The sequence below is a fragment of the Alligator mississippiensis genome, chromosome 14 (genome assembly GCF_030867095.1).
Source record: "Alligator mississippiensis isolate rAllMis1 chromosome 14, rAllMis1, whole genome shotgun sequence".
NCBI classification, from domain to species: domain Eukaryota; kingdom Metazoa; phylum Chordata; order Crocodylia; family Alligatoridae; genus Alligator; species Alligator mississippiensis.
The window spans coordinates 39,658,455-39,684,686 of NC_081837.1; the positions used below are offsets into that span (position 1 = coordinate 39,658,455).

At 51.3% G+C, this 26,232-nt stretch overlaps 1 protein-coding gene across 4 annotated transcripts in view; it reads left to right on the forward strand.

The window, feature by feature from the left end:
- Positions 1-26,232, forward strand: part of SOX13 (SRY-box transcription factor 13) — a 72,307-nt gene that overhangs the window by 17,638 nt on the left and 28,437 nt on the right. For 2 of the 4 annotated variants that reach the window (XM_019491523.2, XM_059717654.1), the window contains exon 1: positions 7,905-8,045. The exons of 1 other annotated variant lie outside the window; for it this stretch is intronic. The gene's annotated coding sequence lies outside the window, so the exon portion shown is untranslated. Of the gene's footprint in view, positions 1-7,801; positions 7,872-7,904; positions 8,046-26,232 lie in introns of those variants that run through there. One more of the 4 variants, XM_019491525.2, reaches the window with a different exon arrangement.

Genomic DNA, 26,232 nt, shown 5'->3' on the forward strand with positions numbered 1-26,232 from the left:
CATAACGGAGACACCCAAAACGAGGGGTTACTCTTGAACCTTTTGCTCCCAGGGACTTGTCCCAGATCAGACACCGTCTGAGTCAGGGGCCAGGCGGGGAACACAGCCCAGGTGCCTTGAATCATAGTACCCAGTTCAAAAGTTCAGAGAACACCTAATTAAATTAGAAATAATGCTGGGATGTTATTACTGGGATTCAATTGATACCCTTAGTAAGGTTTGCCCATTTTTTGTTCACATAAATCTCTTGGTGAAGCCTGAGGGAGGTGATGAATAATGGCAGCCCCTAGAATGTGTCTACTGCTTTTTCTGGTTATAGAGAAAGTCAGTACTGGCCTACCCAGGGTTGAGAGCTGCTTTGTTACCAAGTCCAGAGGGGATCTATTATGAAGAGCAGAGGCTGAAGCCGAGGTAACCGAAGCAGTAGACGGAATCTGTGTCCGTCGCTCCTGGTGAGCGAATCCTGCTCCTTGGGCCTCTGGTGAGGAATTCAGCCCATGCCTGCTTCCAAACAATGGTTCACTTCCTCGCAGGAAGCAAGGGCCCTTTTGTTCTCTTTGGTTTGCCCCCTCTGACCAGTTACGGAGGGGCCAAGCCATTGTCTAACCCATTTCCATGACTCAGCCAACTGCATCCTGAGATCTAGAGAGCGCAGGGTTGCAGCCAGTGCTCGGGGTGACACGCACGGCCAAAGCCAGAGAGACAGCACCGGGCTCTGTCGGAGGAAGGATTGCCCAGGAAAGGGAGTGTAACTGCTAGCTGCCTCTTCTCCACCTGCATCCCCTGCACCAGAGACAGGCCTCGCCATCCATCCTGACTGTCCTTGCTTCCTTCTGCTGGATAATCAGACCACTTTGAAACCAACCCGACAGACAGACGGCAACAGGAGCCAGTCCAAGTTCCTTGTTCAGTCAAGAGCCCCTTTGCTTTTTTAAGTGAATACTGAGCAGAAACCAATGGATACCTTCAGACCCAGCATGTTTGAGCAGTGAAGAAGGAAATGTTTGCTCCAGGATCTCCTGTCCCCACACAGTACTGCTGACTGGTGGGGAGACCTAGATGAGTAAGCAGTGCATGCCTGTCCCTTACAAAACTGTCAGGGGCTATCATACAGAAGGTGGAAGAACATCCCAATAGGAAGCAGCCCTCAGTCTCTCTGGTGTATAAAACCTGGAGTTTGTAACAAAGGCTGTTTACTACATGGAAAAAGAGCAATAATGACAAAGGGTTTTGTGCAGAGAGGCTGCGACGAACCTGTTTTAAGTCAAGGAAAGGGGTCAAATCTTAACCTGAGGGAGGGTGAATTAGATGCACCAGTCCTCAGGTGGTCAGAGGATGATGGAGACTCCCTGACCTGAAGCCCACAGGGCCCACAAATGGCTTTGGATTAAGTCCATCTTGCTCTGAGGGAGGTGGGGGAGAAATCAGCAGAGCTAAGAGCAGGAATATACTATAAAAACACCTGCCAATGCCATTCTCCCACATGCCAGGTCGTGTGACTTCTTCACCGGCTTCTGTGAAGTTACTCCTGCTTTACGCTGTTGCAAAGGAGAGACCTCATGTCTAGTGTGCAGAACTGAGCTGCCTGAAGTCCCCCTGGGCTGATGGGCCATGCTCCTCCTTGGTGACCACGTCTGAGCCATATTCCTCCTTGGTGACCAGGTCTGCTCTGCTTACACACACACACAGTACCATCGTACCAGCATTGTTTCAGCGGTACAACCCTTTGAGTGCACGTGGGCCACATCTAGGCTAGGAGCACATTTCCCGTGTTGAAGCACCAGTATGCTATACCAGCCCAGCACTCAAGTATGGATGCCACTTGAGCTGTGCACCTGTCTTCCTTTGCTGGCACAACCTGCGTGCAGATCAGGAATCGCACCTCCTTGCGCAGCTGTGCAGCAGAGCTGGTCGCCCTAAGGATAGCAGTGTAGACCCGTGCATATTGGTGTCGCTTGTTCCCACGCCAGTACAAGGTGTTGTGAGCCTGGGGTAGCGGCATCCGTGCTGGGACCGCATGGTAGATGTTGTGCTCCTCCATACACTGCAAGTATGAGTAGACCAGGCCTCACGCTTGGTTAGTCCCTTGGCTCCGGGGAAGGTGGAGAGCCTGACTGTGGACTGTAGTCACTTCCGCCAACACACTGTGATGGTGTAGGTCTCCCAGCCCGTTGCATGGGGGTAAAGGGACACGGGGAAGCTGCTAGTCCAGCCCATGGACCCTGCCTCTACTGCTCTCCCAAAGCTACCTTGCCAGCAATAAATCCAGGGAGTGGGAGAAGAGGAGTGAAAGGAAAGTGAAAGTATGCAGCTGCCTCTGACTCCTCCCTTGGTCCTAGCTGTTGCCATGGAGACCAGAACAAAGCCTTTCTCTCCTCTCTTTTGGGATTGTCCATTGTTTTCATCCCTCCCTTCGGCCCCTTTGTTAATTGTTTGCCCAGCCTGGGTGGGTGTTCCTGCCTCCTTCCCTCCATCCCCCCACCCCTTTCCCAGAAAGGAGGCATCAAGGGAGTGATTGTTAGGTGCTGGGAGGCTAAGGCAAGGCTCTGACCCTCCCAAAGGTGCTCCAGAGACCCTGGGGCCTGGCAGGGTCATGGCCCAGCCAAAAAGGCTGGCCTTTTCAGGACTTTCCTGAACCCCTGGGAAAGTGGGTCCCAACCTTTTTTGAACTGCAGTCTCATGACTGTCCGTCCAATGCAAGCCAGGGTATGATAAGTGAGTTTCTGTGCAGCCCGTGACCCCACTTTGCAGCGCCCTGGGGTTGCTTCCCTTCACTGGGAAGCCTCTTGCTCTACAGCTAGCATTGGGGGGGAGTTCTCCCACTTGCAGTGGGGCAGGTCTGCCAGAGGGATAGGAGAAGTGAAACTGCAGCAGGTGATCTACAGGGAGGACTCAGTAGCAAAGAGCAGACTAAGAAGGGGGATTTGATAGCAGGCTTCAACTCCCTGCAGGGTGATTGCAAAGAGGATGGAGCTGGGCTGTTCTCAGCGGTGGCAGATGACAGAACAAGGAGCAATGGGCTCAAGTTGCAGCAAGGGAGGTTTAGGTTGGATATTAGGAAGAGCTTTCTCACGAGGAGGGTAGTAAGGTTACCTAGAGTGGTAGTGGCATCTCCATCCTTGAGGGTTTTTGAGACCCAGGGAGACAAAGCCTTGCCTGGGATGATCTAGTTGGGGCTGGTCCTGCTTTGAGCAGGGAGTTGGACTAGATGTGATCTCCTGAGGTCCCTTCCACCCTCATTTTCTGTGATTTTGTGACTCTTGTGGATGAAGCTGCATCAATGGGCACTGTCCTTAGAATGTACTGGTGTAAATGCAGTGCTCATGAATGTTGCGTGCCTCCCAAGGCTGGGGGGGCATGGCGAATGCCAGCGGGCGGTGGTGGCGGCGGGGTCACGGCAGCGGCGAGCAGGGAGCTCCTGCAGGTGGCCACAGCGGTGTCGGAGGTAGGGGGGCAGCGTCAGTGGTGGCCAATATCAAGGGGTGCACTGCCAATCTCAGGGTGTACACGTGCACCCACGTGCACCCTCTATGCATCACCAATTGCAGTGCCGGAGGGGTGCCTTTAAAGTTACCTGCAAAGGATTTGGCCAAGGTTGCATATGGCTCCTTCAGAGACTGTTGCTTGAGGGAGGCAGTTTTGGTGGCTCTATTATAGAGTGGTTAGATCAGCTTGGATGAAGGTACAAGGGATGAGTTGTAGAGAGACTGCAAAGCCTGTCGGGCTTTGTGGGCAGGATGCTGCAGTGGGATGCAGGAGACTTGAATTTTGCCATTCTGCTACTGGTCAGCTGGGTGACTGATGAAATCACTTCTCTGTGCCTTAATTTCCCCCTCTATAAAATGGGGATTAAGATGCTGAAGAAATCTTTTGTAAAGTGCTTTGAAACCTGCTGATGCAATGTGCTATCTATGTTCTAGGTTGTATTACTGTTGTATTAGCTGGGCTTCCAAAATGCCTTAGAGCAGCCTTTGCTTTCAGGTGTTGGTATGTTTGGTCTTTAAATCTACTTTGTGACTGAACTTTCAGGATGGCAAACTCTCCGGGACAAACACTGTTTGTGCAGTGCCCTGGGTACAAGGGCTCTGATCCTGTTTGGGGCCTGTGAATGCTGCTGTAATATAATGTACTGTTAGCATTAACCATATCAAAGACACTGCCTAGAGTTTAGTTACGCTGTTTGTTTCAGTTGGGATTTTCAAAAGCCCATCAAAATGGGATCTGGGTGCTTGTGAAAAACCCAGCTGTTCAGGTTTGTAAGTTTTATGCCAACTGGTGCTGGCTTGATAGCAGAGATAAGCAGGAACTGGATTTTCTGTTCCCCAGAGGAAATTCCAGGAGTTTCCACTTTTTTTTAACAGAACTTAAAACTTTGTAAATGCCCATAGACCCAAATCCCAGAAAAAAACTAGTCCTTTCATATAAACAGAAGTATTCAGCTTCCAAAAAATCAGCACGAGCTTTCTCTCCCGTCGACATTTTAATGTTGTGAACAGAGATTCGGGATAGAATATACATTTCTAGCCAGAGTTGTTCTGCAGCGAAAATCTGGGGCCCTCCATTTGGAAAATGTTGAAACCAAACACTTCTTGTCTCATCAAAATGCTTTCTCCAATTTCCTGTCAATGAAATATCAGCAAAATCAGCACATTTTAGGTGGAATATTTTTGCTTCTAACTGGCTTTTTTCCAATGGGAAAGCCTGGTGGGAAACCCCCAACCAGCTTGACCTAAGGGCTGCAACTCCAGAGACTGAAGGTCTCTGGGTGGCAACAAAAGCTCAGGTCTCCTCCTCCACTCCATGATATGAGGTCTGAGGACCGCTCAGTCTCACCACTGCAATCATCAACCTCTCTGCTGAGACTGAAAACAAGTCCATTACAGTAATGTGCCCCATTAGGTACATACCTACTGGCTGCAAACTGGGTCTGTGTTTGCACCTCTTTGCCTTCCAGCAGGTAAAAGTGTTTTAATGGGGTCAGTTCTTTGGCCTGTTATACAGACAAGCAGACCAGATGACCCAGCTGTTCCTTCAGGCCTTTGTATCTATGGCTTCGGAAGGCAGCAGTGGAGTCTCCTTTCTTTCATGGCTTGCTCCAGAGATGAACCAGTTTTTAACCACTTTTGTAGCATGGAGCATCTCTCTGCTTAATTACTCATGAGATAGGCTCTGAAATGTGGGTCTTGTGCACGGTCAGAGAGGAAGCTCTACATTTAAGACCTTCCAGCTACTTGACCTAGAACTGCCTGGGGCAAAAGGCTTCAGATTCTAGATAACTTTTAAATCCATCTTGGGGAATTAAAGCAAAACTCATCAAATCCCCATTTTGCTGGGATATACCAATGCCTTAAGATGCCAAGAATATGAAAGTTCTTCTTGCAGCTGGCGGCTACCTTTGTCAGACACCACGCACTGTGCTTGCTGCCTTCTACAAGGCTGCTGCTGTGAAGTCAGCAGAAGGGGGAATGATGCCTGCCTTTGCAAGGTAACAAGATGAAATATATGTTGTCTCCATGGGACATTAGAAATTGGACATTAGGATGTGTGCCTGCAAGCCCCTGGGGGTGGAGGGCAGGTGGGACACCCTTCAGCTGGAACATGGAACAGAGAAGCCCTGCAAGGTCTTGCCCCCATCTCCTTGGCACAGAGGATGTATTGGTAAAACCAGTTAAGAATCAAGGACATGGGATGCAGTTCATCCATGTGGCAAGGGTGGGCCAAGTCCTGGAAGCATGTCCACACCACCTCTGACATGCCAGGGAGCACTGGACTGAAACACACCATGCACGCTGGGTCCTACTCCAGATGCACCAGATGTGGGAAAATGTGACGTGTCTGCTGCTAGAGCAGCTGGTCCTCACCCAATAAGCAGGCTTGCTGAGACAGTGAGAATGGCACTGGGCACATCCTGGGCATGCACCAAATGGAGGCTACCGTGGGTGTGTGGGGTGGAGTCAGCAGGCAGCATGTGTTTTCACGACTGTGCTCACTCCTACAGCTATAAAGGGTGCCAACCAGCCCTGCATACTTTTTTCAAATGGGCTCAAAGCTCCAGTAGTAGGTGTTGGGAGCCTGATGAACAACATAACACTTTGCAAATGGGCATTATTGTTGTTTTACAGATGAGTCAGCTGCGGTACAGAGAAGAGGGAAGTGCTTGTTCAAGGTCATGAAAGCCAGGGGTGCAGCAAGTTGTAGACCCCTTGAGATCAATGCAGAAGTCAGTGTTTACCCTGCATCATACAGGCGAGATGATGAGAACAGTCCCTTCCAGCCTGTAAATGAGTCTTTGAGCCCAGATCTCTTGGGTTCCTCACGCACAGACGAAGCTAACATACAGGATTCGGGCTCTCTTCTCTACCTCTAATTGGTTTTCCCAAGAAAGCAAGGAGCACAGGACGGCGAGCAGTGCAGAGGGCAGCACTGATGTCCAGCACATCTAGTCTGGGGCAGCTGTTAAAGCTTTTCCTCTCTCCTGAGTGCTCAGAGAGAAGGCAAAGTGCAGGTTATGACCACTCCAAGGTTCTTGCAGCAACATGGAATACATCTGTGCTAGATGTATGTCTGTACTAGGCGTAGGTCTGTGGTAGGCATAACTCCGTTAGACGCGTGTCTATGCTAGATGTACGTGTGTGCTAAACAAGCACGGGTGCTAGGTGTATATCTGTGCGGTGCTAGACATATGTTGGTGCTTGGCATAACTGTTAGGCATAACTGTGCTAGACACATCCATGCTAGACATAAGTCTGTGCTAGGCATAACTTAGCTAGATGTACGTCAGTGCTAGGCACAACTCTCCTAGATGCATCTGTGCTAGACGTAACTGTGTTAGGTATATCTTTGTGCTAGACAACTCTGTGCTAGACTGTCCATCTGTGAAATGCTAGATGTACTTCGGTGCTAGGCATATCTCTTCTAGACATGGCTGTGCTAGACATAGCTCTACTAGACATATGTCTGAGCTGGTCAACTGTGGTAGACGTACCTCTGTGCTAGGTGTAACTCGGCTAGACACATCCGCGCTAGATGTAACTATGCTGGACATATGTCTGTGCTGAACAGCTCTGTGCTAGACTTAGGTCTGTGCTAGGCACAACTCTGGTGGTCACATCTGCGCTAGATGTAACTGTGCTGGTCGTATGCACTGGACATCTGTGCTAGGTGTCCATCTGTGCAGTGCTAGATATACAGGGGTACTAGGCATAACTCTGCTAGACACGTCTGTGCTGGACGTAGCTGTGTACTAGACGCATGTCTGCTGGCCAGCTCTGTGCTAGAGCGTGTCTGTGCTAGACATAACTGCTGGACATGTCTATGCTGGACATGTCTGTGCTAGAGTTAGGTCTATGTTAGGGATAACTCTGGAGGCAAGTCTGTGCTAGAGTATGTCTGTGCTGGACACATCCATGCTGGACAACTGTGTGCCAGAGTATGTCTGTACTAGGCATAAGTGCTGGACAACTCTGTGCTAGACCTAGGTCTATGCTAGGGATAACTCTGGGGGCCAGGTCCGTGCTAGATGGATGCCTGTGCTAGTGATAACCGTGCCGGACACATCTGTGCTGGACATAGTGTGCCGGACAACTCTGCGCTAGACCTAGGTCTACGTTAGGGATCACTCTGGGGGGTCCAGTCTGTGCTAGGGACCCGTCTGTGCGGGACACGCCCGTGCTAGACGCGGGTCGGAGCCGGGCTGCACGGGCGCTGCCCAGGGCCGCCGGAGCCCGCTCCCTCCCCGCCCGGGGCAGCCGGCGATGCGCCGCGCCGGGCTGCGGGCGGCTCCTCCCCCGGCCCTCGCCCGGCCTCCCCGCCCCGCGCCGGGGCAGCTCCCAGCGGAGCGCGGCGGAGCCCGGCGAGCCGGCGGCCTCGCGGTGAGTGCCTCCGCGTCCTTCCCGGGCTCGGGCAGGGGATCCGGGGTGCAGCGGGGCCCCGCGGAGTTGAGGAGGGGAGAGGAGAGGGGGCACTGCCTGGCACCCGCCTCCCCATGAAGTCTCCGGCAGATCTTTCCACGGACAAAGTTTGCCTTTCGCTTGGGAGATTTGCAGGTGAGAAGGGACTGAGCCAGCCTGGAGAAGAAGTTCCCCCCGGCTGATCTTCCCCGGAGCCCCGGGACTGGTGTTTCTTGTCTCTCTCGTCCTTTTTAAGACTGGCAGAAGCCCTTGTGGTGGTTGCTGGTTGAACTGGGAAGTGCCTCCCCCCTGTTGAAAGTCCCTAGCCCTCGGGGAGGTGTTTCTAAATCAGGGTGCGGAGGATTTCAAATGGCCTGGCTCCTCTGGGGGGGTGTGGATTTGCAATGGTGCTTGTCACCGAATCTGCTGCTGATTGGGAATCAGCCGCTGCTAGTTACTCCCTGTCTGGAAGTTAAAAAAACCCGAGCGTAACTAGCTTTCACCCTGTCAGTCTGGCCATTAGGGGAGTGTAGGAGAGTGGCAGTGGGACAGGATCCACGGAGGGAGTGTGGGTCTTCGGGCGAGTCCGAGTGACTCAGCCCCGTCCTGTTTCATTTTACCTAGGCTGGCATCCCCGTGATGGAGTCCCTTTCTTTGCTTGCTCAGACACCTAGGCCAGAAAATGTTCCTGACAAGCAAAAGCTGTTCTGACCCGTGTGGAAAAATAGCCCGACTTGAAGCTGAACATCCCTTAAAAAAGGATTTGCCCATCCAGCTCTGGCATGTGGGCAGCAGGTTAAAATAGAGCGAGTCTTTCAAATTGTTGTTGGTTTGAGAGGTTTAATTTGTCTACAGGATCTAGCACAGGGGGCTCTGCTACAAGGAGGGGAAGGCGTAGTGATGGGAGCGCTGTAAATCTAGTCTTCCAGTGGGTTTATTTTTATGTTGGTTATCTGTTTAGGGGCCCGGAGCACTGGTCTGAACTCCCAGGTTTCACACTGCCTGGGATTGAGACCTCTCAGGCCCAGTGCCAGTCACTAGGGTAAAAAGCGACTTGGGGGGCAGCGTGAGGAGAGGGGGGCTCAGAGAGTTGGTAACGTGCTATCGGGCTTTTCAGCTTAAGGTCGCTCGTTCACATCCACCCTTGTGTAACCGGTGCGTCCCAGCTCTTTTCCCGTGGACCCAGGATACCACTACAGTTGGCTCCATCAAGGCCGGGAAGGTTGGGCTCCTGTCATTCCTCCCCCGGGTGTGTTGGTGGCTGGAGCTGTTCAACTCAGCTGTTCCCAGATTGTGGTCGGTGGCTTCCTTCCCACTGGATCGCCTAGTGAGCTATTTGGAGATGCGTGCATGGGGAGAGAAGCGCTCCATCAGGGAACAAAGCAGCCTGCAGAACCCAAAAGCCAGCCCTGTGAACAGCCGAGCGTGCAACATCCTGAGTTCGCCAGTGCAAAGTGGATGGAGACCTGCTTTGTCTGGATGCCGCGATGGCATGTTCCTGTTTGCTCTAGCTTATTGCAGTAGGAAACCTTAGGATTGTTTTTTGTTTGACTTGTTTTGTGTGTACGTGTAATTGGAGAAATCAGACCGGCTTATATTATGTCGGAGACTGCCTTTCACAAAAGGGTGCTATTGAGAGCTGGACAGATTGCTTTTAGAGTTCTCCTATGGGTTTTTTACTTCCCTGTCTCTCAATACGAAAATCTTTTGGTTTCATTTCCCACAAAAATGTAGTTATTTAAAAATACCCAAAGAGGGGCATTATCATGACTAAGACATTGCCCCCTACACATTAAAAAACATGGGTAAAAAGACAGCGCTGCTCTTGCTTAGTTTGAACTGTCTTCTGAGCGCAGAACAGAGCTAGGTTGAGAGTTTTTTGATGAAACATATTCCTCAGCTAAAAACATTACAAATGCAACTTTTCCCAGGAAGTCTCAGTGTCAAGAACATTTTTATTCAAATAAGGCTTTTTAGGTCCAGGCTGGCATTTCTGGTGCAAGTGAAAGCCACTGTGGTGGTCTGGGCACTTATCATAGTGGTCCGTCCAGGCACTTACCGTGATATTGGAAAGGGGCAGAAAAGGATTTTAAATGTGGGTCTCTTATACTGCACTTAGGTGGTCAAACCTCCAGGCTCTTGCCTATCCAAGAGTTTCACACTCTCTTTTGTTTTTCTCTTAAAAAAAAAAAAATGAACAAAGCAGCTTGGAAAGATTTTTGGTTTCTTTCCAAAGCAAAATAAGATTTTTTTTTTCAAGATTTTGGGTTTTTGCGACTTTCCATTTTCCATCCAGTTCTAGTGCAGTACAGATTGCAGGAGAGAGAGACAAACTAATGCCCCCCAGCCATCCAAGAAATTATCCCAAGGCAATGAGGCATTAGCTGCATTGATCCTCTCCTCCCCTCCTTTGGAAACTATCCCCTTATGAGCCGACTGTGCTCTCTGTTGTATGCTGTAAAGCTGCCACTGACTTCATTGATTGCTGCGTACCGGTATCTCAGGCCAAATTTTCTCCTGCACTCTAATGAGCTTCTAATCATTGGATCTTGCTCATGCCTGGCTGGGAAGCTGTGGGAGTGCTGCTGTCATTGCAAACGGGAGAAAAGTTGGCAGCGCCGGAGGCAGCAACTTTTGGAAATTTTGCTGTTGTTTGGAAGCCCTCCCTCCCACTCTGCGCTTTATCCACCTGCTTTAGCACCATATGTCCAGACCTGGAACGGGTCCAGTCCTAAACAATGGCCTTTGGTCTGAATGAGTTCCACCAGTTCAGGGATAAAGGCAGGAGCAATAGTACTAATAAAAAAGTGCAGGGGTTGGGGTTGGGGGATGGATGTCGGGACAGACTGCAACTGCTGCACTTCACCCTGGCGCGTCTCAGCGGTGTCCCGACCGTTTGGGTGGATCACTTTAAAAAAAAAAAAAGAGCAGGAAACTTTGTGAGTGAATATTATGACTGACTCAGTAAAGTGTGTCTTGAGGGGGGCTGTACTGATTGGGACCTTGCCCTTGTGCCCTAACCATCACCTGGATACTCAAGTGATGCCCGTTTCTCCCCCAGCTTTGCAAAGCTGAGCCAGCAATTTTTCTTCTGCTGGAAAGTGGTGGCTACTTTTACCTTTGATATGAGGGAGTATTTCCCCTTTTTCCAGCCTCCTCCCCCTAGCTGTGTTTTCTGCTTGGACCCTGGTTTGCAGCCTTGTCACTGCAGAATGCAAAGCGGGAGATGGAGCTGAAATGTTTGAAATTCTGCCTCCCCGTAATTTACTGCTCCATTACCATCCAGGCCTGCCTTGGGCATGTGACTGTCTTAAAAGGTGCCGTCCCGGGCTGCCTCCCCCCACCATGTGCCCCCAGGGTCTCTTAGGCGAGCCAGGCAATGACAAAATATGGCTGATCATTACGACAGCCTTGAACCGTCAGGAAAATTTACTAGTCCACGCAGCAGATCAGTGCGCCTGACTTTTCATGAGGATTGGTGGCAGTGGTGAAAAAAGCCTGGTGATATTTCACTTGTTTGTTGGAGGGGGAGAAGACAGGCCAATAGAAGGAGCTGGAGGTGTATCGGGCAGTGGAGGGTAGAAATGGAGAACATCCCCTTACGCTGGCCTATCTCAGAAGAAGATCAAGCCGGAAGTAAGAACTGGATCTGGTATGAGCAGCAATGTGCGAATGAACTAACACCATCCTGGGTTGGCTTTGCTTGTAGCAGCTGGTGCAAATTTGAGTTGTTTATTTATATATGCAATTCATTGCTGCATTTTCTGTGGTTGGAAGCAAGGGTCAGAAAGCAAAGCAGTTTAGACATTAAGTCCAACCTGCCCCATGTGGTTTACCTGCGTGAGCAGAGCAGGACCAGGTGATGTGGTGGCAAGAACACCAGTGGCCTCTTAGCCCTGGCTGTTTCTCTCTGGTAGATCTGCCTAGCTTGCTCCTGTGGCCATACAGCTGAGGGCAAGCGAAACTCAGGGGGCATCCAAACCCCAAGTCTCCAGGCTCGGGCCTGCATGTTGGATGCCTACCAAAGGATTTGGAAGTATCTGAAGCCCCAGCTGGGGTGGAGGATACTTGCTGGTAGCAGGGCCACATAGGGTTCCTGAACGATTCAAATGGATTTGGACCTGATTTAGCTGATTGGACCTGGGACACGAAACATTTTCCTTAAAAATAATAATAAAAAAAAGATTGGCGTGTACAACAGAAAGCAGACTTCACATGACCTTGTTAAGCAGAATACGTGGTGCTTTGATGCCTGCTGTTGTACTATAATGGTGGAACTTAGAAACCAATCAGGATGGGGCCCTATGTGCTAGGTCCTAGACAAATATTCAATGGCAGTTCCTTCTGCTACGGTCTTGCGGTCAGGCTTCCTGATGAGCTGCCCCTAGGAGCCTCAGCTGCCAATGGGTAGCTGGTCACTCAGGCTGGAGAGTCCAAGGGGTCTGGGTGTAAAGTCAGCCCTTGGTGCCATACGCCGTAGAGGCTGTGTTGCCTTGAGAGGCTTTAGACTGCCCACTCCTGACTCTGCAAGACGAAGGACCTCTCTGATCTACTCGGGGCAGGCCCAGGAGGTGGGAGATTATCTGTCCTAGTCCTGTTGCTTTCTGCATGAGGGTCACAGTGCTGCCTTGGCACGAAACCATGCCTTGGACCAGCGGTTTTCAAGGTGTGGGGTGCACCTCTCTGGGGGTGGGGTGTGAAGGAACATTGCAGGGGTGCAGCGCAGGGGGGCACGGGCAAGAAATTTGCAAGTAGCTGGTGCTGCTGCAGCCTCGTGGGGGCATGCGGGGGTGGAGAGCCCCGAACAGGCTGTGCCAGCAGGCTGCTGCACCTCCCGGAGCCCGGTGCCTACAGGGCCAAGGCAGGAGGTGCTGGAGCTGCAGCAGGTGGAACCTGCTCATCCGTGCCAAGCCAAGCGGAGTTGTGGCAGCTGCTAGGATGAGGGGTGCCCTGTGCCTGGCTGCGCTGATTTTCTTGGGTGAGGAGGGTGATGGGGTGCAAACAAAATTGTAACTCAAAGGGGCTCAGCTCAAAAAGTTTGAAAACCATTGCCTTAGCCCACTGCTGGCCAACAGGCATGAGTGGCTTGACCTTCCAGATGGAGATGCAGAGGCTTGGAGAGCCTCCACTCTGGTAACCAATGCATCATCAGTGCCCAGCTGGAGCGTGCCAAGGAGCTGCGTGGCTGAGCAGTGAGTTGGCCAAGCCTGTGCTGGGCCGAGATCTCAGGCCCCCTGAAGTAGGGAGAAAGAATGAGCCTTTCCTCTTCGGCATCAGGCACCTGTTGAGCATGACTGTACAGCCGCCAGCCAACTGCAGGCACACTGGCACGTGCCTGGTTGAAATAGGAGCTGCCAGGCACCTCCACTGGCTCCCCAGGCCTGTCTCAGATTGTCCTGGTGAAGCACTAGAGCAATCAGTGGTGGGCAAAGGAACACAATAGGAGCAGTGGGGAGCCAAGGTGTGAGCCAGGAACCAGGAAGGAAGAGACACATCTGGGCTTTGCAGGAAGAGGAGATGGGAGATGTTGGATGCCAAAGTGTGAGACCAAATGCAGGGATCTGGCTTGTGTAAGCCTGGATGGAGGACTTAGTGAAGGAGAGTTATGTGGGTGTATGTGGTTCTGGGTGCTGTATCAGAGGCTGAGTCTCCTGTCTGGCAGTGCTTTTAAAATGGGAGAACGCTTATACCCATTTTGCAGGGGTGTAGGTTGTAGCCATGTTTGTCTAAGGACATAGGCAGACAAGGTTCTTTGGGTGAACCTGATATCTTTTATTAGACCAACTTAAATAGTTAGAGAACAATTTTTAAGCAAGCTTTCAGGTTCAAAAACCCTTTAATTTTGCCTATACCCATTTTGACCTCTCTTTACCCGATTAGTGCAAAGTGATCTGGGCATCACTGAAAAAGAGGCCCCAGAGCTGGAGTCAGTGTTGCCAACTCTTGATTTTTTTATTATGACTCTCATGAAGTTGGAGGGGTTTTTCTTTCTAAATCCCCAGGAAATCACAGGGTGGAGAGGGTCCTTAGCTGTCAGTCACAAAAGGAAAGTGCCTAGGATTTGGGGAAGTGTGGGCCCTCTAAAGGCTTGAATGCTAAAGAGCAAATACTTATTATTTTCTTGCTTTCCTTCCTTTCCTTCTTTCTTGCCTGCCTTCTTTCTTTTCTTTCCTACTTTCCTGTTTTCTTGCTTTCTTTCTACCTACCTGCCTACCTACCTACCTATGTCTGTGTGCATGTGCACCTGTGTGTGTGTGTGTGTCTGTGGGGGTGGGAGTGTGCATGTGTGTGCCTGCTCAGTGATCACAGTGAAGTACATGAGCACAGAGACTGTTGCTAGAAGAGGTGGAGGGCGGGTGCTGCACTGAGATCATTGCAGAAAGCTGCCTCTGTGGACAAGGCCAAGGGTTGCCTGGGATCCTGGCTGGCGCTCAGCATTTATTACCTCTGCTGCACTGGAATGCCAGCGGCCCAGCTCTTCTCTGCTTAGCTTTTGTTTCGAACAATAGCAAGCCCTGCCCTATTGTTCCACCTTGCTCTCCCAGCAGGAAGGAGAGTCCCCTGGGGCAAAGGGTTTGCACACCAGCGTGCCTGAAGTTTGGCTACAGGAGGAAATTTACTGGCAAAACCCAGCGGTATAATTATGCTGCTGGAGCAATAGCACTCTTGTGTGGACACTCTTAATCCGCAGTAATTATGCCAGGCTAGTGCTGCTGGTCAAGTCCCCTTCAATCCAGTGTGTGGCTGTTTTGGAATCTGATCTGCTAGTTGGTGCAGTGACACCGGCTCCAGGGAGGAGAGGGGCATTGCAAAAGGTGATGGCTGTTAATGCCAGGGAGATTCTCTGAGCATGGCTAAGTCAGCTTTCTTTTCTGAATAAGCAAGTGTAGAGCTGAGGACACCGTCCGCGTGCATGCAGGCTGTGCTGCCGATGGAGGGTAATAACCATTTTTGCCTGGAGCTAGAACCTTTCTTTTAAAGAGCTCAAGATGCCTCATGAAGAAGTAGGGGTATAGGTTGTAGCTCACGAAGAAGTGAGCATCACACTCTCCTTGTGAATAACAGCTCTATTGTACAGGGGTCTCATTGTGCTGTTGTATGCCACAAGAAAGGTTTGTTTGGCAGTATTTTTTGCTGGACCAGCTAAGTAGCTGGGAGAGAAGTTTGACAAGTTTTTGGACACAAAGGCACCAACTGCATCATCGGCACATTGAAAGATAGCACCAAACAAACCTTGCTTCTTGCCTTTTATAAGGACAGAAAGTGAGGCCCAGCAGCTTGTGGCAGGGTTGAGACAAAACCCCCTCAGTCCTGTCTCATTCATCACAAGCCGGACCTTTCTCACTTGTAGATGAGCTCTGAGAGAGACATTCAGAGTGGCTAGTGCAGATGGGGAAGCATCTTGTGGTGCCATAAGATGGGTGTCTGAGACCAGCAGGGTGTGAAGCCATAACCACAGGCTGGCGTATCCAGCTCAGCAGCATGCTCAAAGCTGTGTGGGAAACACTGCCTTTTGGGTGCGCTGCTGCTTTTCTTGCTGGGCCAGAAAAAGGGCCTTTCTTAGGAGTGGGGGAAACCCCACAGCAATTGATGGATGGGGACAGTGTGTTGCGTGGTGGTGTGAAGCCATTAAAGGTGTTACACCCTCATTAACCACTGATGCTCGCTGGCCTTGTTTGTAACCCAGACCCAGAAAACCTCAAGCTGGGGGGGGATTTCTGCTTTTGGTCTGTAGGACTGAGGATAGCCCTCCCCTCTCATATGCACCCCCAGGACTGGGTTTAGGAGCTCAGCAGCCTGGAGTTTCAGGTGAAGGCGGCTGAGGCATGTAGCAAGGTAGAGCGTCTTGTGCATATTGCAAATGCTCTGTCTGTGTGTAGTTGAGCTGCACATGTGGTCTGAGGTTGGAGTGGGGCAGGGAAGTGGGGGGACACAGGCTGGCTCAGTGCTCTGAGCTCAGGGCTTTGCATAACTGATGCTCCCTAGACCAGGCGCTGGCAATGTTTTCAGGCCAAGTGCCAAAAACACCCGCAACCTCGACTTGTTAAGATGTTGGTGTGCTGGGGCGGATGGCAGGGGAGACACAAGGAGCCCAATCCTTGTTGTGGCAACGCAGCCCCAGCTCCTTCCCACCATCTGCCCTGAAGTGTGTGTGCACCCGCTGCCAGCTGCAAGCCAGGCCAGGGCTCCATGGACCCCAGTGCAGCTGCTTGCTGCCTGCCACAGCCATCCTGGCCTCTGGGCAAGCCCCTGCCGCCCACCATGGAGCCCGGGCTGCTCACAGCAGGCAGCGAGGAGGCTTCAAGCAGCTGTCCCAGGGTCTGCAGAGTCCCAGCCTGGCTCGTTGCTGGCAGCCGGATGCATTTCTGCCTTTAGGCGGGCAGCGGGGAAGGGCCTGGGGCTACAATGCCACAACAAGGATCGGGCCCCTTATGGTCTTCGGGGCTCCAAGCCTCTCCTCCTGGCCAAGCAGCTCAGAGGCAGCGGCAGGCAGCTCGGCAGCTGCGGCATGTGGCGGCCAAGTGCGAATTTGCCAGGCTGGCGTTAAATGCCTTCACTCGCTCTCATCCTTCCCGGGTCCCTGCCCTCCCCACATCAACAACTGGTGTAAACAGGGGGGGGGGGGGAGTGCGCGCGTGCGCGCACAAAGCAACTGTGCCTGCCCACAGGCTCACTCAAACGGTCCCCGGGCGGGAGTGCCAGGCTGAGGCAGGTGTAGGCAGGGGCTGCCAAAACCCTTTGCTGCAGGGAACAGGCTGCAGGCCACACGGGGATAAATAAGGACACACCGGGGAACGGAGTGGCAGAGGGGGAACAGGTGCCTCAGGAGCCAGAGAGACACAAAGACCCTCTTGTCTGCTGGCCAGGACTGGGGAACAAAACCAATGAGCAAGCGGCCAAGCCATGGGCAAAGCCAAGCCCGTCTCAAACAAAGCCGAATGGCTGCTTCCTCACTTGAAAGTCACTGCGTTGTTTCCTTGTGCACGCTGTGCTGCTCTCCTTGGCTTCCCAAGGCCCCTTCCCAAATCCCAACTGGCCTGGCCGGGTGCATGAGGTACCCAGCCTGAGTGGAGGCAGATAAGGCTCAAGCGTGGAGCCAGGAACGGAGAAGTCAGCAGTGCAATGCAGACAGGCGCTGGCTCAGGATCTTGCCCTGTGTGTTCAGGCCCCATTCACCTTCATGGTACAACTCCATTAGGGGCCAGACTTTCACTCTAGGGCAGGGATTCCCAGCCCCCGGGCCACAAAGGGTTGGCTGCTGGTCCGCAGGAGGGGTGGCTGCCAGACCGGAAGTGACCGCGGATCAGCAAACCGCAGATCGGCAAACTATGGACTAGAAGTGACCAGCATACTGTGGACCGGCAGCCAACCCTTTGTTGTATTGCGTATAAAAAGGGTTGGCTGCCTGCTGACAGTATGCCCGTCTCTGTTGGTCCGCAGCTTGCCAGTCCTCAGCATAAGCCCCCTGCTTACTTTCCAACTCCCAAACTCTGGCAGGTTGCACACCACCGGTTTAAGTACCACCGGTAAATTTTTCAGTTCAGCCTTAAGTACCACCAGCAAATTTTTGTCATATAAAGTAATTATAATAAATCTGTTAACATGTAGGTACCACAGATTGGAAACCACTGCTCTGGGGGATCTAGGGCACCTTTGAAACAAAGGGGAGGTAAGGGGCCGGGGAGGGATTTGTAGATGTGAATCTCCCAGCTGGTAGGTGTGAATCTTCCAGCTCAGGCCTGACTCCTAGCACCATTTCTGCAGAAAACCCAACACCTTTGGCTTCTTGGTGCAGCTGGGGACTGGTGACACTTTGGTGCTAACAAACCCTGTCCCCCTCCTCCCTAGTCTCCCATCTTGACTCAGTTTGAACTTGCACAGATTCCTGCTGGCTCCTTGGCGTAGAGGTGATGGGTTGATATGTGGGGGTGCCAGGAGGGCTGCAAGGGGCAGTTCCCTTTGCAAACATGAAAGCAAATGCAAAGACGCATTAAAAACCTTATGAGGGAAGCGGGGTGAGATAGCAAGGTTTGCAATGCAAAGGTGCTGTGAGCTGGGGCCGGAGCCTTCTCTTGCTGCTGTAGAGGGGAAGATTTTTATTGTGGTTTTAGCAGCCGTAGAGGGACTGTGGCACGTTCTTCCTTCCTGCCTGAGGTGCTCTGTATTTAACATCCGCCTATGGATGGCCTATACTATCATTGCAATGGAGTTGGGATAGCAGCACAAACTGTGTCAGATCACTGGGAGTCCACAGGGCACCGGGCTTTTTAGAGCATCTCCATCACAGTGAGCTGGAGTTTGAAATCCCCAGAAATTCAGTAGGAACTGGCAGGCTCAGTCCCTAAATCCCAGCCCTAGCCATCCTGATTGCACTCTCCTAGGAGTCTCATGGATGCACATGAGACTGGCACGCTAAGTCCTGCTGTTCCTCGAGACAGGCAGGGCTGCACCTGGGGCATCACGCTGGCTTGTGGAAGACCGACAGGTTTAGCCAGGCAGTTTTGATTTGATCAGCTCTAAAGGCCATGGCTGGCATCTATGTATCTATGCCCATTAGCAGCTCCCTTACCAAGTCTAAAGGTGGTTTTTAATAAGAGTCCACCTGGGAAGCTCAGGTGGGTACTGGAGAGCAAGAGCCATTCACATGGTGCAAGCCAAACACTCCCTGCATTGAACCCTGGGCACCTTGGGGCACCTGCATGGCTGTTCAATGAGAAGGCAGAGCAAAGCCAGGCTTCAGGAGCTTTCCTTAGAGGCCTCCCAATGCCAGCCCTGGTGTTGTTTAGCACATGAGATCTAAGATCTTTCGTGCCCAGGGCAGGGAGTCAGACTAGATGATCTGCTCAGGTCCCCTCTGACCCTACTTCTATGAAACCTCTATAAAACTATAAGAGGAATGGAGCTCAAGGTCTTCCTTAGCAAGTGGGCAATGGTTTCCCCTGGATAACGGGTTACAGCTGAACAGACTCAGCTGGTGCACTGAGCCACCATCACAGGCTTTTCCTTGGGTAAGAGGAAAGTTGGTGCATGGCAGCAAACCAGAGCCATGGCTGTCACGGCAGCTACAATCTGTTGTTGAAATGTCAAAGCGACGCAGCAGCTGGGCTGTGGCATTATCCTCCGAACTGAACTTGTGCAGGGTGCCTCAGGACTGAGGCATTTGCTGCTCACGGCAGCTGCTTCAGATGAGCTTGCCTTTTCAGCCTCGTTGTCTCGGTCTCTAGGTAAGCGGGCAGCTCTTCAGGCTTGTAGTTTTACTGCCATCATATTGCTCTCCTTTCTGCCCTCCAAGGGGCCCTGCCATCCTGAGTATCTTTGGGGAGAGCAGTCACCACATGTTGCAACGGGATGTTCAGAGGCTGTCATGAACGCACTGCACTGCCTGTGGTTTCTGGGTGTCCCATTTGTGGCAGCCGGGCTCTGAATTTCTTTCAGAGGGTGCTGACAACCCCTGCTTTCATGAAGGACAGAGCTCAGGTCCAAGGCAGACCAATAAATGGAGGTGGCTGACAAAATCCACTGGTGCCCCCTGGAAGTAAATGGCTTTCCTGTCTCCTAGAGTGGAAGCCAAGGATTTGGGAAATGGCTGAGTACAAGACCCCAGGAGAAGACTGAAGATGTTGGACCTGGTTAGTGCACTTCCTCTACTTGGTTTACCAATGCCATGTGCTGATCTCAGACACGGGGCTGCTTGTTGGCTCTGGATGATACTGTAACCACGGCTGAGTGTAGACCCAGGAGCAGGAGAGGAGGTGGGGCAGACTGGGAGAGCAGTGCATTGGCAAGGACAGGTGCAAGCTTTAGTGTTGGACACTTGCTCAGTCTGTTGCTCTTGCTCCGTGGCTGTGCTCTCCGTAGCTTTGCTTTCATGTGGCCAAGCGGCTGCAATCCCACCAGTGCTCGCACCACACAAGGCTGCAGGACAGGCCCCCTTTGTGCTTTTGGGAGCGCATCCAGCCAGGGGCATAGGGTGTTCTCTTTGCGGCTGCCCCGTGGCAGCCTCGCTAGAAGTGAGACCTTCTGGGGGTGACTGGCTGCCCTGCAGAAGGAGAAGGGTTGCTTTGCAACAGCTTGGGAAAGGGATGCGGTATCCAGCGTAGGCTAACGGGATGGGATTAAGCAAAGGGAAGTTCAGGAGACCTGTCCAAGTGGTAAATCTGTCCATGTCTGTAATATCAGCACCTTTCGTCCAAGCTCCTCCAAACCTGAAGAGCCGAATCCCACAGCTGGTGGCTCTGTGGAAGCTAGCAGAGCTGTGTGTGTTTACCCCTGCCAGAGAGTCAGCCTTTAAAATTTCACCACTCCCTGGTGAGGCAGGTAAATAACATCCCCTGGGGGGAATTGAGGCATGGAGGGGAAGTGGCTTGACCAGGGTCATGCAACAAGTCGGTGGCAGAGCCAGAGATAGTCCCCAGAACTACCTTCCCTGCTTACTTTCCGACTCCCAAGCCAGACCAGACCCTACTGGCCTGGGAACCAGTGCTGCACGGGCTTCTTGGGGGGGGGGTTGGGCACGGGTTGACTGACTTGTTACGTCTCTCCCAGCCACGACTTCTTTGCAGTAGAGTCAGGCCTTCTCGGAGCCAAGCTGACCGAGCTGCAGTGGTTGGTTTAGATCTGTGCTTCAAGTTCTGCCTCATGTGGTGTCCCACGCAGCCGACTTCTCGCAGCGCTTAGCTAGCTCCCCCGCCCCGTGTTGTTTAGTTCTCAGAGGTGTTTGGGGTAGGAAGACATCTCTCCGTCAGATGAGATTAGTGCCTGCGGTGATGAATTGGGTGGGGAGGGGGGCACGGGGGGAGACCCGACATCTTGCCCCCTTCTTCGTACAATGGGAACGTAGTGTTTATGAACAGCTCGAGGCAAACCAGAACCTCAGTCTGCCTGTAAATGCTGAGCGAGCGCGATCGGGCGCGCACACAACAGGGAGATTGGACTCTGAGATAGGTGCGAGCACTGCTTTTGGGTGGGGGAGTGGGAGGCAGCCGACAAAAACAAGGGTCGGCGATAATAGCTCTCTGTCTGCCCTCCGGTGCCCGCATCACCCTTGGCGTCATTGTTCAACCCGTTCATCTCGCCGCACCGCTAGTGCTAGGTAAGTTGTTTTGCTGATTTCTTTTCCTTCCTGCATCCCTTGTCCTGGCTCACCCCAAAGCCCGCGGTGTGTTTTGGCTGCTATGTGTTCATAGGAAAGGGGTGTGTGTGTGTGTGTGTGTGTGTGTGTGTATTAAAAAAGCAGGGAACCCTAATCCATCACTCAGATACAAATTGCCTGGACTTTCTGCAGGTTAGCACTGGGGTGAGCCATTGAGAGAGGCCAGAGAAAACTGCAACTGGGAGAATAAGTCGGGAGGAAGAAAGGGATTTTTTTTTTTAATATCTGTTGGCTTAGTGAATGCTTCAAGTGCCAGATCCTTGGCGGGTCTAAGCAGCAATTGCTCCTTCGATGCTCTATGGCAGACATTGGCCACTGTGATATAGATGTACAGCACCTAACACGATGGGCCCTGAGCTGGACTTCAGGTGCTGCTGTAAAAGAAGTGTTCAGCGATACTGAATTGGGGAGAACTTTTCAGATTATTTTTTTAACGACTGAAAAATATTCTTTTCCCCCTCAAAAAAAAAAAAAATGATATGCATTTTTTTTCCTCCATCAAAATTGGAAACCGCTCCCTGCAACAAACCAAACCTTAAATAAAACACGGCAAATCACTTTGGGTTTCTTTTTTGACATTTTCCATATTCCCTTTCTTTCCCTTCTTCCTCGCTCCTTTTGTTTTCTGTCCATTCTCTCTCTCTTATTATATTGAATTTTATTTTTTATAGTTAAAAAGGCAGAGAGAGAAGGCAAGGAAAAGGAACACAAAAACTCATATAAAACATTTTCAAAACCATAGAGAGCAGGGTTTGTTTGGTTTTTTTGGCGGGGAAGGGGAGTTGACTTTTGAAAACCTAGGATGCATTGCTTTTCCCTGTCCCCCATTAAAGTCCCATTTATTTTTCAAGCAAAAAGTTTTTGATCAGTAATTTTAAAGCTCTTTTCTCAGTAGCCTTGGTCTTTGCAACAGCTGTCACCACGATCAACTTTAATGGAAATGAGGCCAGTTTATATCAGAGGAGGATCTGGCCCAGTTTTAGGGGAGAAGGGAAAATGTGTAAGATTGTAGGACTGCACAAAGAACCGGGTGTGTTGATTCGTCCATTCACATTTTATTTTGTGTATTTTAATGCCGCAGCTCCTTCTCGGGTTAACGATTCTCCTTTCCCCTCACTTTTCTCCTCATTGCTCATGAAGATTTCGCTGAAAAAAATTGTGAATTTTCCTCTTTTATCTCTTTTCCACACTCAGTCCTCATGGAGAAAAAAAGTTGTTCTCTCCTGGAGTCTCACAGCCCCAGCATTACGTTCTCTGCTTGGCTTTCTGGCGTGGGGCCCGTCAACCCCTCCACAATTCATCCGTAGCGTTTTCAGGTTTTTGAAGACACCGATTGTATTCAAGGAGCAAATCTGGAAAGGATGTAGACAAAATGGAGAGAGTCCAGCGGAGGGCAATGAAAATGGTTGCGGGCCTGAGGGGGACATGACTTGTGAGGAGAGGCTGAGGGAACTGGGCTGATTTAGTTTAGAAAAGAGAAGACCGAGAGGCAGCCTTCAGCTACCTGAAGGATGGTAACAACGAGGATGGAGCTGGATTGTTCTCAGTGGTGGCAGATGACAGAGCAAGGAGCAATGGGCTCAAGTTGCAGCAAGGGAAGTTTAGAGAAAACTTTCTCACTAGAAGGGTAGCAAAGCACTAGAACAGGATACTCAGGGAGGTGGTGGGATCTCCATCCTTGGAGGTGTTTAAGACTCGGCTACACAAAGCCGTTGCTGGGATGATCTAGTTGGGGACAGTTCTGCTTTGAGCAAGGGGTTGGAGTAGATGTGACCCCCTGAGGTCCCTTCCAACCCTCATTTTCTATGAGTCTGTGATTGGGAATGTTATTCCTGCCCCACAGAGGTGTAAGGTGCATCAGCTAAATACCAGTGAACCCGGCATCCCTTTTCACCAACGGGGTTTGGCTGTTTGGAAGATCAAGCTTATAAATGGTTTGTAACGGGCTGACAGTAATGGCAGGACGCTGTTATGTGACCCACCTGATTGTGTGTTATAGAGGGCCATGTGCACGGCGTCTGAAGATACCATCCTATCTCTTGGTCTCGTGGATCTTCTTACACACTTGATCTTTCCTTCCTGGCACCAACTTTAGTCTCTCCCAGCTTATGAAGAACCCAAACCTTGGTCCTACTTGCCTCTGCAACTGCTACCCTTTGCCTCTTGCATTTAAGGAGCTTGGATGGGAGCTTGGATGGGAGCTGGCCTTGACAAATGTGGCTGTGTTCCACCCAGTCCTATGCAGAATCCCGCTGCAAAGGCTGTTTCCTGGCCCACCACTCTGACCACACCATCCCTCCAGTGCATCCTTGTTTCTCTATTGGATCAGACTACTTGTTTTTACTTTCAGGGCTTTTCCTGGCCTGCCCACGGTTTACTTGCCATCTCCTCCTCAGTTCCTGCCTCTGATCAGCCCCATCTACAACTTGTTAAATGTTCCAGTGAGCAAGCTGGTACTTTCTCCCACGCTTCCCCTCACACGAGAGGAGCTCTCCGCATGCACTCAGAGCCCTCTCATTGTTCTCCTGCAGATCCCGCCATAAAACTCCCTTTTGCTCTGACGCTGACTGTAGGTGTTCTGGGATTTCAGCCCGTCAGGCAACCAGTATTGGCTTGCCTCTTCCTCGTGTCTGTCTGTCTGCATCCATCTGTCATCTCTTTGGGACAGGGATTGTGTTTGCCAGGCCCCTATTGCCCAGGATGCTGAGCTCTGAGATGCTCTGATAATACAAATAATCATGAGATTTGAAAGCTCTGGCCTGTAGTCGCCCATTGATGTGTTGGATTCTGTAATAGTCAGTTATCTGCATATTAAAGCATCCTTACTTGCGTACTCGCCCTCTGTAAACTACTATGTGTGGTCTCACCGGAAGGGTGACCTCCTCACATACTACTTTAAAGAAGGTCAAGTCTCTTCAGGGAAAGGCTTGCTGCATCATTAAAAGGATCAATTGACATCTCTTTAATTCCTGTGCTGCCTTAAGATGCTTGTGAGCAGGCTGGGGACTGACTGGCAAAGTAGCAGCTCCGCAGAGAAGGACCTGGAGGTTACAGTGGACAATAAGCTGAATATGGCCCAACAGTGTTAGCCACTGTGCCAACAGTGTGCCCTTGTTGCCAAGTGGGCTAAGGGCATCCTGGGCTGCATTAGTAGGAGCGTTGCCAGCAGATCAAGGACAGTGATTCTTCCCTTCTATTTGGCACTGGTGAAGCCACATCTGGAGTCCTGTGTCCAGTTTTGGGCCCCCAGTGCAGAAAGGATGTGAACAAGTTGGAGAGAGTCCAGTGGAGGGCAATGAAAATGGTTTGGGGACTGGGGAACATGACTTGTGAGGAGCAATGGGCTCAAGGGAAGTTTAGGTTAGATATGAGGAAATTTTTCTCACTAGGAGGGTAGCAATGCACTGGAAAAAGGCTCCCCAGAGAGGTGGTGGAGTCTCCATCCTTGGAGATTTTTAACGCCTGGCTAGACAAAGACTGGGCTAGGATGATGTAGTTGGGGCTGGTCCTGCTTGGAGCAGGGGGTTGGACTTGGTGTGACCTCCTGAGGTCCCTTCCGGCCCTCATTTTCTATGATTCAAAAACGGAGAAGCTACTTAGTCTGAGCACAAGATGAGGAGATGGAGAAGACCCCCCGAGGCTTCTAGCTTTGTGGGGAGGCTGTGCAGGGCTGTCTTCACTCCTTAGGGCTTTGTCCAGTTTTAAATAGCTTGAGTGATGGAGCTTCACCCACTTCCTGCTGAGCTCATTCCGCTGTCTAATCAATCCCGCTGTCAGGAAGCTTCCCCTGATGGTCTGCCTCAGTCCTTCGCCTCTCAGTGCTACCGTATCGCACCATCCCGGCAAAGGAAAAAGATGTTGGGTCACATCCTTGACAGCCATCTGGAGCTCTGCCAGTTGATGCTGTCAAAGGGATGTGTCCAGCTTTGGAACTGGATTTGATTCCCTGAACCACTTTTAAAAACCACTGGGCAAGTGCAAAACCAAGATCAGCCTGGCTTGTGTTTATCTCATGTCTCTTGTGAATAGGAGAGTCTCCTGCAGCAAAGGCATTTTGCTCTCAAGATAACTTCATTGTCACTAGGGCTTCAGGCGATGACCCACGTGGGCACTTCCAAGCCCAAATATCAAAAAAATCATGAGACTTCTTTTTTTAAAATAAATGCCGCATTATTTTTCTTTGCCTTCTGCATTGACCATTCTCTTCCTCCTCTCTCAGTCTCATGCCTCACATTTTTAAGCTCTCAAAAAAACAGCAAAGCTAGAAACTCAAAAGATCCCTACAACTCTCAGTTTTGATTCATGTCAATAGCATGGACCAGCAGCTGGTGTTTAAAGGAAAAATATTAGAAACCCGGGAAGCTATAGCTGGTAGTGGATCTGAGTTGGCTGTCAGCACAGCCCCTGTCTGTAAAACATCCCTTTTCAGTGCGTAGCCTGTAATGAAGTCGCATGTGCTGTGTTTAAGATTCTGCTTGGGTTGAGGCCGTGAAGAGTGATGTTGGTTTTGGTAAGGATCTTGACGGCTGTTCACTGCCTCAGGCCACAGGCATCCGACTAGCTGCGTGCAGTGCAAAGCGGTTGCAATGCTGGAGTCTAAAATGGATTCTGACGCACACAACATGCACGGAGATCTCCTTCGGGTAGCCCGGGCCTGTCGCCTCCTGGTGTGGGACATCAACTTTGAGCCCTTCTTTATGCACGTGAAGGACCCAGATTTAGTCCCGGCGTCTTCTGCTGACTCTGGAGAAATGTAGCGAGGGGCTGTGGGTGTTTCCGAGCACACGTGGAACGGGAACAGACAGTAAAAACGGAAAGCGTGAGGACAGTGGAAGGCTGGGCTTAGTAAGCTATCTTGCTTGGACAGCCAGGCAGCCCAACTGAAACGTGCTGGTGGGTTGGCTCAGATGCCAATGGGGTGAAATGGCACAGAGCTCATGCAAGCTGCCTGTCTTCCCCTTGTAGGGCCACACCCAGCGTTCGACTCCGGGGGACACCGGGCAGGGAGTGAAGGTGTGGGCTCTTCTCCCCTGCACAGTTGACCACGTGCATGAATTCAGTCTAGCAGGGTCTGGACGTGTGCTCTGCTCATTGCCCCTAAACCAGCAGTGGAGTTCAGGTGAATGCATGAGTCACAGAATGTGGCCTGCCCCTGGTGTGCCACCCCAACCTGCCTTCTTCAGAGGCTGC